The sequence below is a fragment of the Lycorma delicatula genome, chromosome 2 (assembly GCF_047948215.1).
Source record: "Lycorma delicatula isolate Av1 chromosome 2, ASM4794821v1, whole genome shotgun sequence".
NCBI classification, from domain to species: Eukaryota; Metazoa; Arthropoda; class Insecta; order Hemiptera; family Fulgoridae; genus Lycorma; species Lycorma delicatula.
This window is the reverse complement of record NC_134456.1, coordinates 131,460,194-131,473,778: the sequence shown is the minus strand read 5'-3', so window position 1 is coordinate 131,473,778 and position 13,585 is coordinate 131,460,194. Positions and strand designations below refer to the sequence as shown.

The 13,585-nt window shown below is 27.6% G+C and overlaps 1 long non-coding RNA gene across 2 annotated transcripts in view; it reads left to right on the top strand.

Annotated features, from left to right (window-relative positions):
- Nucleotides 1-13,271, top strand: part of LOC142320253 (uncharacterized) — a 340,624-nt gene extending 327,353 nt beyond the window's left edge. For both annotated transcript variants that reach the window (XR_012755326.1, XR_012755327.1), the window contains exon 3: nt 13,074-13,271. This is a non-coding gene — a long non-coding RNA (uncharacterized LOC142320253). The remainder of the gene's footprint in view (nt 1-13,073) is intronic.
- Nucleotides 13,272-13,585: the final 314 nt, after the last annotated feature.

The window sequence follows — 13,585 nt, the reverse complement described above, 5'->3', positions numbered from 1 at the left end:
TAATTAATGATCAATCCAAAAAAATTACAATGATATTGTAAACCATATGGTACGAGTCTCGCAGATATCACTTTTTCCGCTCAAAAAACAAAAATTTCTGTAATATAAATAAAACTGTTTTTAATAAAACAATACTGACATAAATAAAGGTAAGACACTACATTTCTATTATCAAAATTTGTTATTAATTTTGAATTTTCTTTAAAAAAAAATACATGTTAAATATATGTAATAGACAATAGATATACAACAATAGATATAAACAATGTTTAAGCATTCCACATAAGAAGCAAAAAAAAGAAAAATTTGTTACAAACTCTTACCAGCCCGATTTCATTTGTTAAACAACGAATAATCATAAGAATTGTATTATTTCTGTAAATATGATACGTATTACATATAAATGAAATCGGGCCAATAATAGTTTTGTAATAATTTTTTCATATTATATGGAATGCTTAAACATTGTTTATTATCTGTTATTGTTTATCTATTGTCTATTACACATATTTAATGTGTAATTTTTTTTTAAAGAATATTCTAAATTAATAACAGACTTTGATAATAGAAATATAGTGTCTTACCTTTTTCGATATCAGTATCGCTTTGTTAAAAACAGTTTTATTTATACTAAAGAATTTTTTGTTTTTTGAGCAGAAGAAATGATACTTGCGAGACTCTTACCGAACGTTTTACATTTCATTGTATTTTTTTTTTTGAAATCACTGCGTTTTGTTAGATTATTCTTTTATTTTTATTTTTTTTATGAATTACTGATTGTTACCTTATGGATTTATTATTAAAATTTATTGCCTTAGAACAAACAAATTGAATTTCACGGCCAATTTTATATTTGTTGATAGTGGTATTCTCTTCATACCATATTTTTCTTCTTTTAATAAAACTAGTACAATCTCTTGTAAATTAATATTCTTATTTTTTTTTTTATTTAAGAAGTGATGGGAATTAAAAATATTGTTTCATCTTCAGTAGTTTCATTTATACAACAGAATTTACTATTAAAACAAGCTGTAGTATATTCTATTTTAAAGTTTATTATTTCAAGGTCATTATCAGGTTTTTGTACGCTCCCTACTACTATCAAGTACTGCTATCTAGCAGCGCGATTCGTAAAGGTACATTAAACAAATGAATAAAATGACATATTCGAGGACCATGGTTCATCAAAAGGAAGAAACGTTGTCTATCTAAATTCGAGGTATTTTTTGAAAGTATTATTTATTACTAATCTAACTGAACTGAAATATGTTTTCTCGATTTTTTTCTCCATATTCATTTCCCTGTTAGGTTAGGTCATGTTTAGAACTGTAAACGTAGTTCGTTGACTTCATCGCCTCTTATCGACGAAGTTCTAACGAACTCCGTGATTCTGTCCTGTTTGTCCCATTTTCGTTATTTTACAATTCATGACGTAAATTAATAAAGACAAAAATAGATCTAAAGTAAAGATATGTTGACGTGACTGATAATTTTACTTTTTAAAAAAATATACGTAAAATTTAAAACTTTTTAACAAAGTATGATAAATAAAAAAAATTTAAAGGGATGTAAAATGTAATATGATTAACGTAATACGGAATGAAATTCCACTAAAACAGACACTATATGTAACCGTCATCCAATGGTTGTGTAAACAGTACAGTATTTTTCTCTGCTGATAGTGTTATTATTCTCCTGCAGTCGTGCTATACGTGCTGAGCGGAACAGTAACTTACAGTCGGTGAAGTGAGGAATTGTTAGACATGCATGAGCCCTTATATATGATGTATTGTAGTCCATTTTGTTCATTCTGCTGTAATAATATAGCAAAACATTATTAACATAAATATCATTAACACTAAATCATATACAAAAATAAATAACAAATCACTAACATTGTTAGCCTACTTAATATCATGGGTATGTTTGTCATTGTGTAATAAACAAATTAAGTTACCACCGATTATTACTGCATCTTTTAAAACTTGTAATCTAATTTTATATTTGAGTTTTTTTCGCTACAATTCATCCAGAGTGAAAAAAAAAACAATTGCGGCAGGAGGATTGCGGAACCGTTAAAAATTTATTTTAAATTAAATTACCTTGAATTTAAGCGTTTGAAATTTTCGATAAATAACAAAGGTCTAACTCATGCAAAACAATCATTTTTTTTAGAAAAAGTTGGTTCTGTCGTTAAAAAGTTTTTTTTAAATTTGAGTGAAATTACAAAAGCATCATAGAAAGAAGAGGTATTTTCGAATAACTTAAAAACTCAAAACACAAAAATAGCTGCTGATTACTACTGATTACTAGGTTGTTCAATCGAACCCACCGGGTTGGTCTAGTGGTTAACGCGTCTTCCCAAATCAGCTGATTTGGAAGTCGAGAGTTACAGCGTTATAGTCCTAGTAAAGCCAGATATTTTTACACGGATTTGAATACTAGATCGTGGATACCGGTGTTCTTTGGTGGTTGGGTTTCAATTAACCACACATCTCAGGAACGGTCGAACTGAGAATGTACAAGACTACACTTCATTTACACTCATACATATCATCCTCATTCATCCTCTGAAGAATTATCTAAACGGTAGTTACCGGAGGCTAAACAGGAAAAAGAAAAAGGTTGTTCAATCGAAATTTTCATTAGTACATTTAAATACATTATATTTAACGTACTATAATATTCTTTATACAGTACACTTTAAACGATACGAATAAGGATGTTTATTTTTAAAATTCGTGTATTTTGATGAGTTCTGTCTGTATGAATGTTGCTTTATAATGATTGTACTCACAAACGAACACAATTGCGCACGAGCAAAACAAACCCACTCACTCACAAACGCGAAGACTACTTAAATTGTGAATGAAGTATGACATAAAAAAAGGTTTTATGTCGGCACAGAGAATACAAACTATCTACTTTCAGTATACGTACATAATATATATTTTAAGTGTTATACAAATGATCGGCTGAAAGGCAACTGACAACTGACTTTTACTGATACATTGTGTTATATTAATTGTTCAACATCCAGAGTAATATGGGAAAAAATTCTTTTTCTTTCAACTTATTATTTTTGTAAAATTCTTTCTGAATATATTTTTTCATTAACTACAATTATACTAAATGTTTGTTTTTGGTTTTTAATTTTAGATAACAAGCAACTGTTAAACAGGGTTTTCATAAATGGACTTTGAACAAATTTCATAAAGTAATAAAATTTCATAATCCATGTTTAACAAAAATTTAGTTGTTAGTAACTAATAAACATATTTTGCAAGTAGATTTTAGTTTGCTTTATTTAATTGGATTACTAAATTTTGTAAAAAAAATTTACAAACCCAAAAATAATATTTTAAACATAAATATTGAAAATAAAAAAAAATGATTTAGATTTACATGAATTAAAACATTTTATTTAAAATAATAACATAGTAAATTTTTGTGTTGTTTAAGATTTAACAATATAAATATACAAATGTCTTGAAAACGAATGACGTAATTTCAAATAAGAAACCAAATTAAAAAAAAAGGAGTATCTTATTTAAAATTTTTATTCTGGTGATTTTAAGCTGAAATCAATAAACCTATTTTCTGAGGAAAATTATTCTTCACTATTCTTCCATTTTATTGAATATTAAGACATACTATATAAGGCAGTTCTATCTGACTTCTGTCTTTATAAAAAGGAACTACCAGTATAAAGAGGCTATTTATGGTCACTCTATAACATCTCAGACTAGGAAATGAACGAAAGCCCTGAAGCACATCGGTCGTTCTCGAAATCCTTCTATAATGCCCCTGCCAATTCGGTCCATCATTGATCATATTATTATACATTTTTTTTTTTTACAAATAATTATTATTTTTCTGAAATAATTATTATTATTTAAACATGTAAAAAACGTGCATAAAAATTTTAATTATTACAGTTACATTTCTTATCAATATTTTAAATTTTTCTTCAGATTTTTTTTTAGTAGCATCTTTGAAATGATTAACACCAAGTCTGAAATAAGTATAAAATATTATAAGCCTAACACTATATTTTGTAGTATTGTTAGTGTTTGTTCTATATCTTCATTACCAACGTTCATCCAGCGTCAATATTGGTATTGAAGATATTCCTTATTTTAACGGCATATCCATCCTACCTTTTCTTCTATGAATACAATCAACAGTTTTTCTATATACTATTAATTTATTTATTGTACTAATAAATATATATAAAAAACCTATAAAAAGAAAGAAATGTCAGTAGAGGTAACCAATTTTTTTATGTCTTCTAAATGAAACTACTACCTGTGTGTTTGATCAAGTAATTTTTATAAATAGTTGACAAACGATGGTGATTGATTTAATCATCAGCTTACACACCTTGATCTCAATATTTAAAAGTTTTTTTATCTATTTTAAATCACTAATTATGCATGTTGCGTTATTATTTTACACATAAATTGTAGACTTAAAAAAAAAAAATATTTCTTCAAATGTATAAACAAAATAGATGAAGTAGAAACGAACAAACCAATTTAAAAAAATAAGTAATTAAGAGAGGATGGGTATTTTAGGAATAAAATTAAAAATTGGTAAAAAAACTTGATAAAGAGAAATAGTTTAGAACTAATGATGAATGAATATAGAAGAAAAATATTAAGTAAAAACGTAAAAGATAAAAAGAGAAAATCATAAGAAAACGAAACTAAACTAACGAAGTTACACAAATTCTGTTAAAGAAATTATAGTAGGTGTATAACTGCAGTGTCGTTAAAAAAAATAATTACGAAAAAGATAATGTAGCATAAAATAAAAAACAAAATTTATTATAAGAGAAGCAAAAAAAAAAAACGTCAGAAGTACAGATTTGTTACCTACCTATATTATATAGGTATTATAGATAATATTAGATAGCGTGTTGAATACCTCTTAGACAACAGTTTGAAAAATTTATCACATTATAGAACTTCCCTCAGATTCAATGAAAGAACATTTTCACCTAAATAAAGAAAGCAGGCTAGAATAAACGTGGGAACATTAGCATGTGTGAGAAGCGTAAGCCTACCCCCTCATGTTAAAATTAGTAAGTAAAGTAATTTGAATAAGAATAATACAAGAGGTAGAAAGTATGTCAAATGAAGGCTAATTCAGTTTCAGAAAAAGTAAGGTAATACGAGAGGCAATAGTAGCAACTAATTTTAGAAGAAAGTTTGAAGAAAAACTCTATGCGCATCGCATTTTTAGATCCTGAAACAGCACCTGACGATGTCGAATAAAAAATAACGTTTAAAGTTTTAAAATAAATAGGATTGACATGCAAAGGAAAAATTATTTATGTTTTTTTTTTTGTAAGAATCAGGTAGGTATAAAAAGAATACAAAATTAGGGAAAGCAAACTGTGGTGCTGAAAAGAGTGAGATATGAATTTAAGAAAAAGTAAGGATACACTTTTATTTCATAAAAATACTTTCTTCTTAATTTTACTTCTTTTATGTAGCTTACTGAAGAAGTAAAATTATGAAGAAAATTTTTTGAGACAGAAAAAACAATTGAAGAAGAAAAAAGTAACAATTTTAGGTCCACTAATGAGGACATTGATATTTTTTCCGTAACTAAAAATTAGCTATAAGTTTTAAATGGTTTGGACTCTTACAGTTTATTGAAAAACTCAATTTTAAAGTAAGCAATGCGAAGAAAAGGAAATGAAATTTGATAGGAAGAAGGATATTGATGAACTAAATGTTTAGAAGGAGAATATAGTTTTCTAAGAAATATAAAGAGTTTAATGAATTTTATATTTAGGTACGACAATTGGAAAGAATTAGTGAAGTAATAAAGGTAATTAAAGTAGTCCTATATAAACCAGGATTATGAATTTATTACCAAAAGAAGTCCGCTTGTTTCATATATACGAGTAGATTCAAGAATTAGAAAAAAAATATATTGAAATTATTTTTTATTAAGTGCAGCTATTTCATTGTTTTTATAGTGAATTCTAGATATATATATTCACAGTTATTTTTACACGGATTTGAATACTAGATCGTGGATACCGCTGTTCTTTGTTGGTTGGGTTTCAATTAACCCCACATCTCAGGAATGGTCGAACTGAGACTGTACAAAACTACACTTCATTTACACTCACACATATCATCCTCTGAAATATTATCTGAAAGGTAATTACCGGAAGATAAACAGGAAAAAGAAGAAGGTACATCAAATTTCATCATTTTTCAGTATTATTTATCAAATAACACTAACAGATTTCCCTCATAGCGATTATGAATTTCTATCTGAGTTGAACTAATAATATTCATAAGTACCAGTACAGTTTTTAATATAATTTACTATTTTTAATAAGTATCAATTTCACAAATAATAATAATAATAAACATAACTGTTACATTTAGAACAGCATCGGTTACTTTTGAAAACTTATGTTTTTACGAAGATAATAAAAAATTGCTGTTAAACTTTTCTGTTACTAAGATGATATGTTGGGACTTGTCAGTTATCCTAAGTACCTTAAACGGAACCTTCTACGTCAGTGTTTTATTCCTCTTTATTTTTTTTCTTCGTCTTCATCTTACAGTCTAGGATAACTTACAGTCTGTGTTTAAGCTGTCAAACTTATTGCCATGTTATAATACTTGTATATCAATGAAATTTTATTGCCATATACTTTCAGAAGAGAACTTCTTTTAAAGCTGTCAGATTTTATTATATAATTTATGTCCTTATTCGGGATGTTGAATTTTTTTTAAGGCTTACACAAGATGTTAAACTTTAGTATACATATATATATAAATGTACATTTTATGTTATAATATTTGACATCCAAACTAACGAGAGATTTTAGCATCAAAAGAGGTTATCTAATTGATAAGTTTTATTAATATTTCTTATTGCGTTATGAATGGGTTGATATTAAAAGTCTAGTTGCTGGTGTTTTAATAAAGTTTAAATACGTAGGTTAATAAAATGGTTTATTAAAATGAGCGTTATTTTAAATTAAACTAATTAAACTTAACTATTATATTGTAATTTAAACTAAAAGTACAATAAACTGTAACTTAGTGATATACCTGATGTTTTATAATTTGTGTACTTAAACGAGAGTATTCAAATAGTCTGCAAGTATTTTAACTCTAGATAGAATTGGATGATAAAAGGTAGTTTAAAATACAATAAAAGTATTTAGAAAGCTAATGGTATAAAATTAATTTTTAAACTTTTTTAGTTATCTAGCAAATCGGCTTGATCTAAAAAAAAAAAATGAATTAATATTAATTAAAAAAATTAAATAAAATTTAATCTAGAAAATCGGCTTGTTATTTAATATAATTATTATTATTATTTAATAACGTAATAAAATATATTAATATTATAATTTTATTATTCATATTTTTTATTCATATTCGTTTTTACTATGTAAAGGCTTTCTATTTCTATATTCCTTTTTATTCTGTTCCAAAGGTTCTTAAATTCAAGAATCCTTCTTACATCTTATAACCTCAATTATTTGTTTAATGTACTCTAATCATTATCTTCCTTTATCGTTTTATACTTTATATAACGTTTCCTTGAGTTAAACTTAGCAATATTTGAAATGGCCCTTAATCAGTCTTATACTTCTACTTCCTAAAACTTAGTAGATTCTGCTCTTCTACAATTTGACTAAAAAACATCCTCCTTTTTTCTCTTCCTACCCACCTAATTTTCAACGTTCATCTGTAAAACCACTTCTCCGCAGTCTCTACTTTTGTTTCAATGTTTCTATCTTTGCTGTTACAGTTTTTCTGGTAATATCGGAAGCCTGACAAGAAATTTTAATATGTACATGGTTGGAAAGAATTAAGCATTCTGCCGGTCAGAATCTTTAAGTTAAAATATTACATTCACTCTTTAAATGAATTTATTTTTATGATTTCATATATAGAAGATAACAATGATAGTACAAAATGTTCATAATACTGTCATTTAATATTTTTGTTACGTTTGATCTTTTGGTTACGTGTTAATAATTATCCTTAAATTCAGGGTATGGACTTTTTAATTAATTTATTTGCTCAAATACTTCTAGTAAATTTAACTGTTACTATTATTAATATATTTATGTTCGTAAAACATCATTATAATACGATGTTTCTTTCTGACTTTTCAAAGAAAATTACGGAATTATCATTGGTTGCATAGTGTGAATTTTCTTAACTTTTTGAGGTATGAGGAGAAGGAAAATACCATTCACTTAATTTGGGGTTTCTGAAGGTGTGCATGTGAAAATTTGATGAAGATTGGTAGAGATTTCGTTCTTGATTTACGCTCAATTTAATGTCGAGGAAATATATTGAGATTATGTTGACTGTGTAGTGGTATATTTTTCACACGTGTTTATGCAGTGTGTAACAGTGGTGAGTGAACCTATGTTGTACGTTGTACTCTGAAAATCAGTGTGTTTCTGACAGCGAAATAGTGAGGGCGTCGGAAACGAAAAGTCGAAACGAAAGCCTCTTGCGCAGAACTGTGGAACAGATTTTAATCTACGATTATTCTTTGTATACACATCCCAAGTTTTTTTATAGCTATAAGAAATTTCAAATGAAATTCGTTTCATTTGAAGTGTTAGACATGAAAGTGAAGAGTTAGACATAACCACTTCAAATGAAACATTAATCTGAAAAAAACATCAGTGATAATATTTGGGCGTATTTAAACTGTAAGTTATATATATAACTTTTTTTATTATTCTACTTTCCATTTATTACATCTTTCATATTATAGCAGTTTTCATGCCTTATTCATTAATAATATTATTTTAACTTTACGTTTATTAAGGGTGGGACTAAGCTACTAAATTAATATAAGTTTTACTTGAATAGATATATTTGTGTAGTTGATAGACATATTTAACAGTATCCTATAACAAACAACAGATCCAAACTTACTTTTACACTCGAAGTTGGCGAGGCTACGAGAACTTTGTTTAGAAATATGATATATTTTCTTAATTTGAAAGGACGTATATTAACAAAATAGTATAATGTGCAAAATCTTAAATGATGGAAAACTTATCTCTAAGAATGCATCATTAATTTTGTATCCAGGAAATAATAGAGAATTCTGCAAGAAAGTAATATTATATTAAGTTTTCGTACCTTAAAAAAATCAGTGAGCGTATTTTGCTTAAGTAATTCTTTATGGAATAAATTTTGATTTGGAAAAATTAAATAAATTATTTTGAATTATGATAATGGCTGAACCGTATAATGAACCTGTTTTTATAGTAAGTAAATAAAGATTAAACTTTTTTACTGACTTTTCGAAAGGAAGTACGATATTACTTTCGAATGCATAGTGAGAATTGGGGGGGGGGGGGTCAAAATGAATTTTCTTTACGTTTTGATGTATGAGGATTACGAAAATACTATTCACTTAAATTGTGTTTCCTTATAGTTATTAATTTATAGGCTTGTGTATAAAATTTTGTGACTCGAAAATCTCCAAAAATAGTATCAACTTTACTGAAAATTAGTCATGTATCTGAACTTGAGCAAGGGAAAATTTGATGAAGATTGGGTAGTCGTTCTTGAGTTACGCTCCATCGTAGGTCAAAACAATTTGATCGGGGTAAGTTAGAAGCGTAGTTGCTTATGGTGCTACAAGTTGGAACGTTGACATTTCTGTATCTGTGGTATCTATTGCTAGCATATTGTTGGCGCATTCAGGTAGTGTTACCTACTTTGAGAGTCATGATTACTGGGTATGTGTTTTTTTGTCTATGTGTAATGTTTACGGTCTAATAGTGCATTTTTCATACGGAATTAAGCAGTCCATAAGGAGAACATATTTTTTGTCTGCTTCATATGTTACGCAGTACGATTATTCTTAATTCTACTTTCTCCATATCTATTGTATTTTCCATTTTTAATTTTTTTATTTTTTACTAAATCGGCCAACTTTCTGGTAATTAGAGATCGCCGAAATTGAACATAATGCTGAAACGTTGAAGATAATTACCAATTTACTAATATAATTAAGAATTACTTTATAATCCTCTGATAATTTAATCTTAATATAGAAAATGTTACGCTCAATTAGTAGATTACTTTAAGTTTAGTTCACTAGTTATTGTGGTAGACATTAAAGTGTTTCATCCTCACAATAGCGTGCACTTGTTGGTACTTAACAATTTGAGTGCTCACACAGCAGACAGTCTACACTCATTTGTGTGAAATACCCGTTTGACATTATGTTTCGTTATTTTATATGGGATGATACAATTCTCTCTAGAAATATGGGTGGTTACATTAAAAATAAACCTTGTTTTGTATCTATATTTCAAAATTTAATAACCCTTCATATAATCTCATTGTTATAGAACGTTGTGATTTCGTACTGGGATCGTGACAAATGGGAAACGTTTTATCTGTATTGTTTATTTATTCTTACTAACACTTTGAAAGAAGTACATTTAAATTTTATAGAGTCTTTAAAAGGGAAGTTCTGCAATGATATTATCATTACACTTTAATATATATTAAAAATAACATTAGTATTTACTGGTTAGTATAACAATAATTCTAAACGGAAATACAAAATTAAGTCTTATATTTATTTTATTCTTCTTTTTTTGTTGCTTTTACGACCTCATAGGATCACTTTAGTGCAATTTCTGAGTTGTTTTATTCTTGCTTCTTTTCTTTTTGAGGCGTTCTGATCTTTGGTGCCTGTTCTTGTCTGAATACATGCTGTTGGATTTTTTTTTTATTTAGGTACAAATGTTATCATATAATCTTAATGAGTTTGTCGTATTTTCCAGATTTTGTGATTAGATCTTCTTTGGAGATTCTCAACTTATCCATATCTTTTCGGACTTCCTTTATCCATTTCGATTTTGTTGTTCTTTCCCAGTATAAGTTAATTTGGTATAATTATTCGGGACAATTATCACAGTATAAAATTATTCTTCATTTTATAATAGGAAAAATATATTCTTTGTGTAATAGGAAAAATATATTCTTCAGATTGTCTCCATACATGGAGACAATCTGAAGATTTTCACTTACAATTACTGAAGGGAGAAGGTAAATTGCACCAACACTACTAAAATCTTTAGACTGGGACCAGTGCGAACACTTTAGGTTCATTTTATAGAGCGTTTTATTCGTTAATTAACAGCTATTGACTAAATCAGGGTAACTTAGGAACTACGTTTTCACTAAATAATAATAAAAATTTTATAATGAACTCCGTCGAGTAATAAGAGTTGATTCATTTTTATTTTATTTTTACAAAGCATTGCCTCGGGTCTTGAAGTAACATATGGCCTAGTTAATTATGTGCATAATTGTATTATAAGATTAATTATTAAAGGAAAATATAGTTGAATATCACACGGCGACGAGTGGATTTTTCGTCACAGAGCAAAGCTCATAAATTGATTTATCGATTGTCTTTCCCACCTAAACGTTTACTTGTGATTTTATTGTAGAACTAACTTGCAATGTATCTTGCTTTAGTAAGTTTTTCTGCACATTTTACTTTCCCAACGAATATATCTAGAATAGCTAAATTAAACGAGAATGTATGGTAATCATATCAAAAATTATGTATCGGGTATTTTCCACATCTTTACGTTTTAGAATCCCACTAGTTCATCTAGATCAAATACATATGTTAGTATGTACATATATATATATATATGTATGTGGGTACATACGTACGTATATGTGTCACACTGCTTTTGAGCTTATATCTCGAGATTGACGGAACCAATTTACTTTAAATTTAACTCAAAGTTTTTTATATGGAGTATTGAATTTTTTTTTTTCAAAATTTGTTGAAGGAATGGTCGGATGTCGCGAAAAAATCAATTTGCATTTTCTTCATAAGCATTCTAGAGAAAGCTTGATTAAATCAAATTTGTTATCTAAAATACACATGTAAATAATTCAAAGGTAATTTAAAAAAAAAAATAAACCCCCACCTCTTGAAATTGAAATGTATGCTGTGTTTTTTTCTTCTTTTGCTCTGTCTTCCTTCGGTTTAAAGACTTTTTTAGGTATTTGAAAGTTTATACTTCAAAGTTTATACTTATCATGAGAATTCTACATTTTTTTTTAAATTACAGACCCCGGACCTAAAATGTGGAAAAAATTTTGTAATGAAAAGCTGTGCAAGATATTGGATTGCTTGATCGGCATAGCCGTAAAATCATGCAATACTTTTCTAGTTTTTTTTTAATTTCATTTAAAAGAGCTTTAAGAATGATTATTCATGAAGATTCAAAGAGGTTAAAAATGTTGTAACAAAATCTATTTCCTATTCATTGATAAAAAGACCCCTGTTAGAAGAAGTTCTCCATTAGATCACGAAAAGAATTCACTAGTTCTATACATCTAGGCATACTTAGCAAACATCTAAACAACGTCAGAAAACATCCAATGAAGCGACAATGAGTGAAATGAGACGTCATCAAGAGGAAAGTTGAAGAAGGATCACTCCAGGCAGTGTCCGTCATCCCATTCAAAATTCCTCTAAAGATCCGAGGCATTTCACACACTTCCTGGAAAAGCATATCACAGATTAACGATTTTTTGTAAATCAGCTTAAATATATTTCTATCAAAAATTGTTTCTTCTATGAATATCAGTTGCATTATTTTGGAGATTCGTGTTAAGGAATGTATTTTTGCCAGGAAGATATTTGTAACGAAAGAATATTCACCAATATTTATACATAATGTAATTTTTATTGCAACTGTAATAATTAGACTGGTAGGATTTCTAGTATATGATGTCCTAATTCACATCAAACTACCAGAAAATTTTATCATGCCGTGATGTGAATTGACTAATTTTTAAAAAATAATTGTATACGATTTAAGTAAATCCAGTATTCTATAGCAACATATAATACACATGTATAAATGGTATTAAGTGGTATTATAATTTAAAACTTAATAAAATGAATAGCTGTAAATCTCTTTGCCTTTTTTGTAGCCTAACCAGCAAGAGTAAAGAGTATGTTGTTAAATAATTTTATAAACAATTTATTTTCTTTGTTTCTAGGTATCTTTTCCATCTGTAAACAGAACAGGAGTAGAAATACAAGTCCAATAATTGTTCTGTTTGTAGTCCTGTGTTCTCCAGAGGAGTTCCTGGATGGGACCAATTTCATTTCCTGAAGCAATATACCACAGGTATTATTACCATAACATTACTAACTACGGTTGCATACGTTACGTCACATTGTGATATAATATTTACTGAATTGGAATGTATTTGTCATAGAGTAATCTGTTAGTAGGTGAACTTATTATTGTATTGAGTTACGTGTAAAATATACTTAAAAAAATAAAAGAAATATCATTATTGGTATTTTACATGAAATGAACATGTCATTATGAGTATTCCGTTAAAATTTCTTGATGCGATAGTATCAGTAAATTTTCTTCAATGCATACACTTTCTAGATGAAAATAACACACTTAAAATCACAAAAAAAATTCAATCATAAATTTAATAGCTCTCTTTACAATAAATATTACAGAACGAAGAAAAAAAATATTACCGTTATGTGT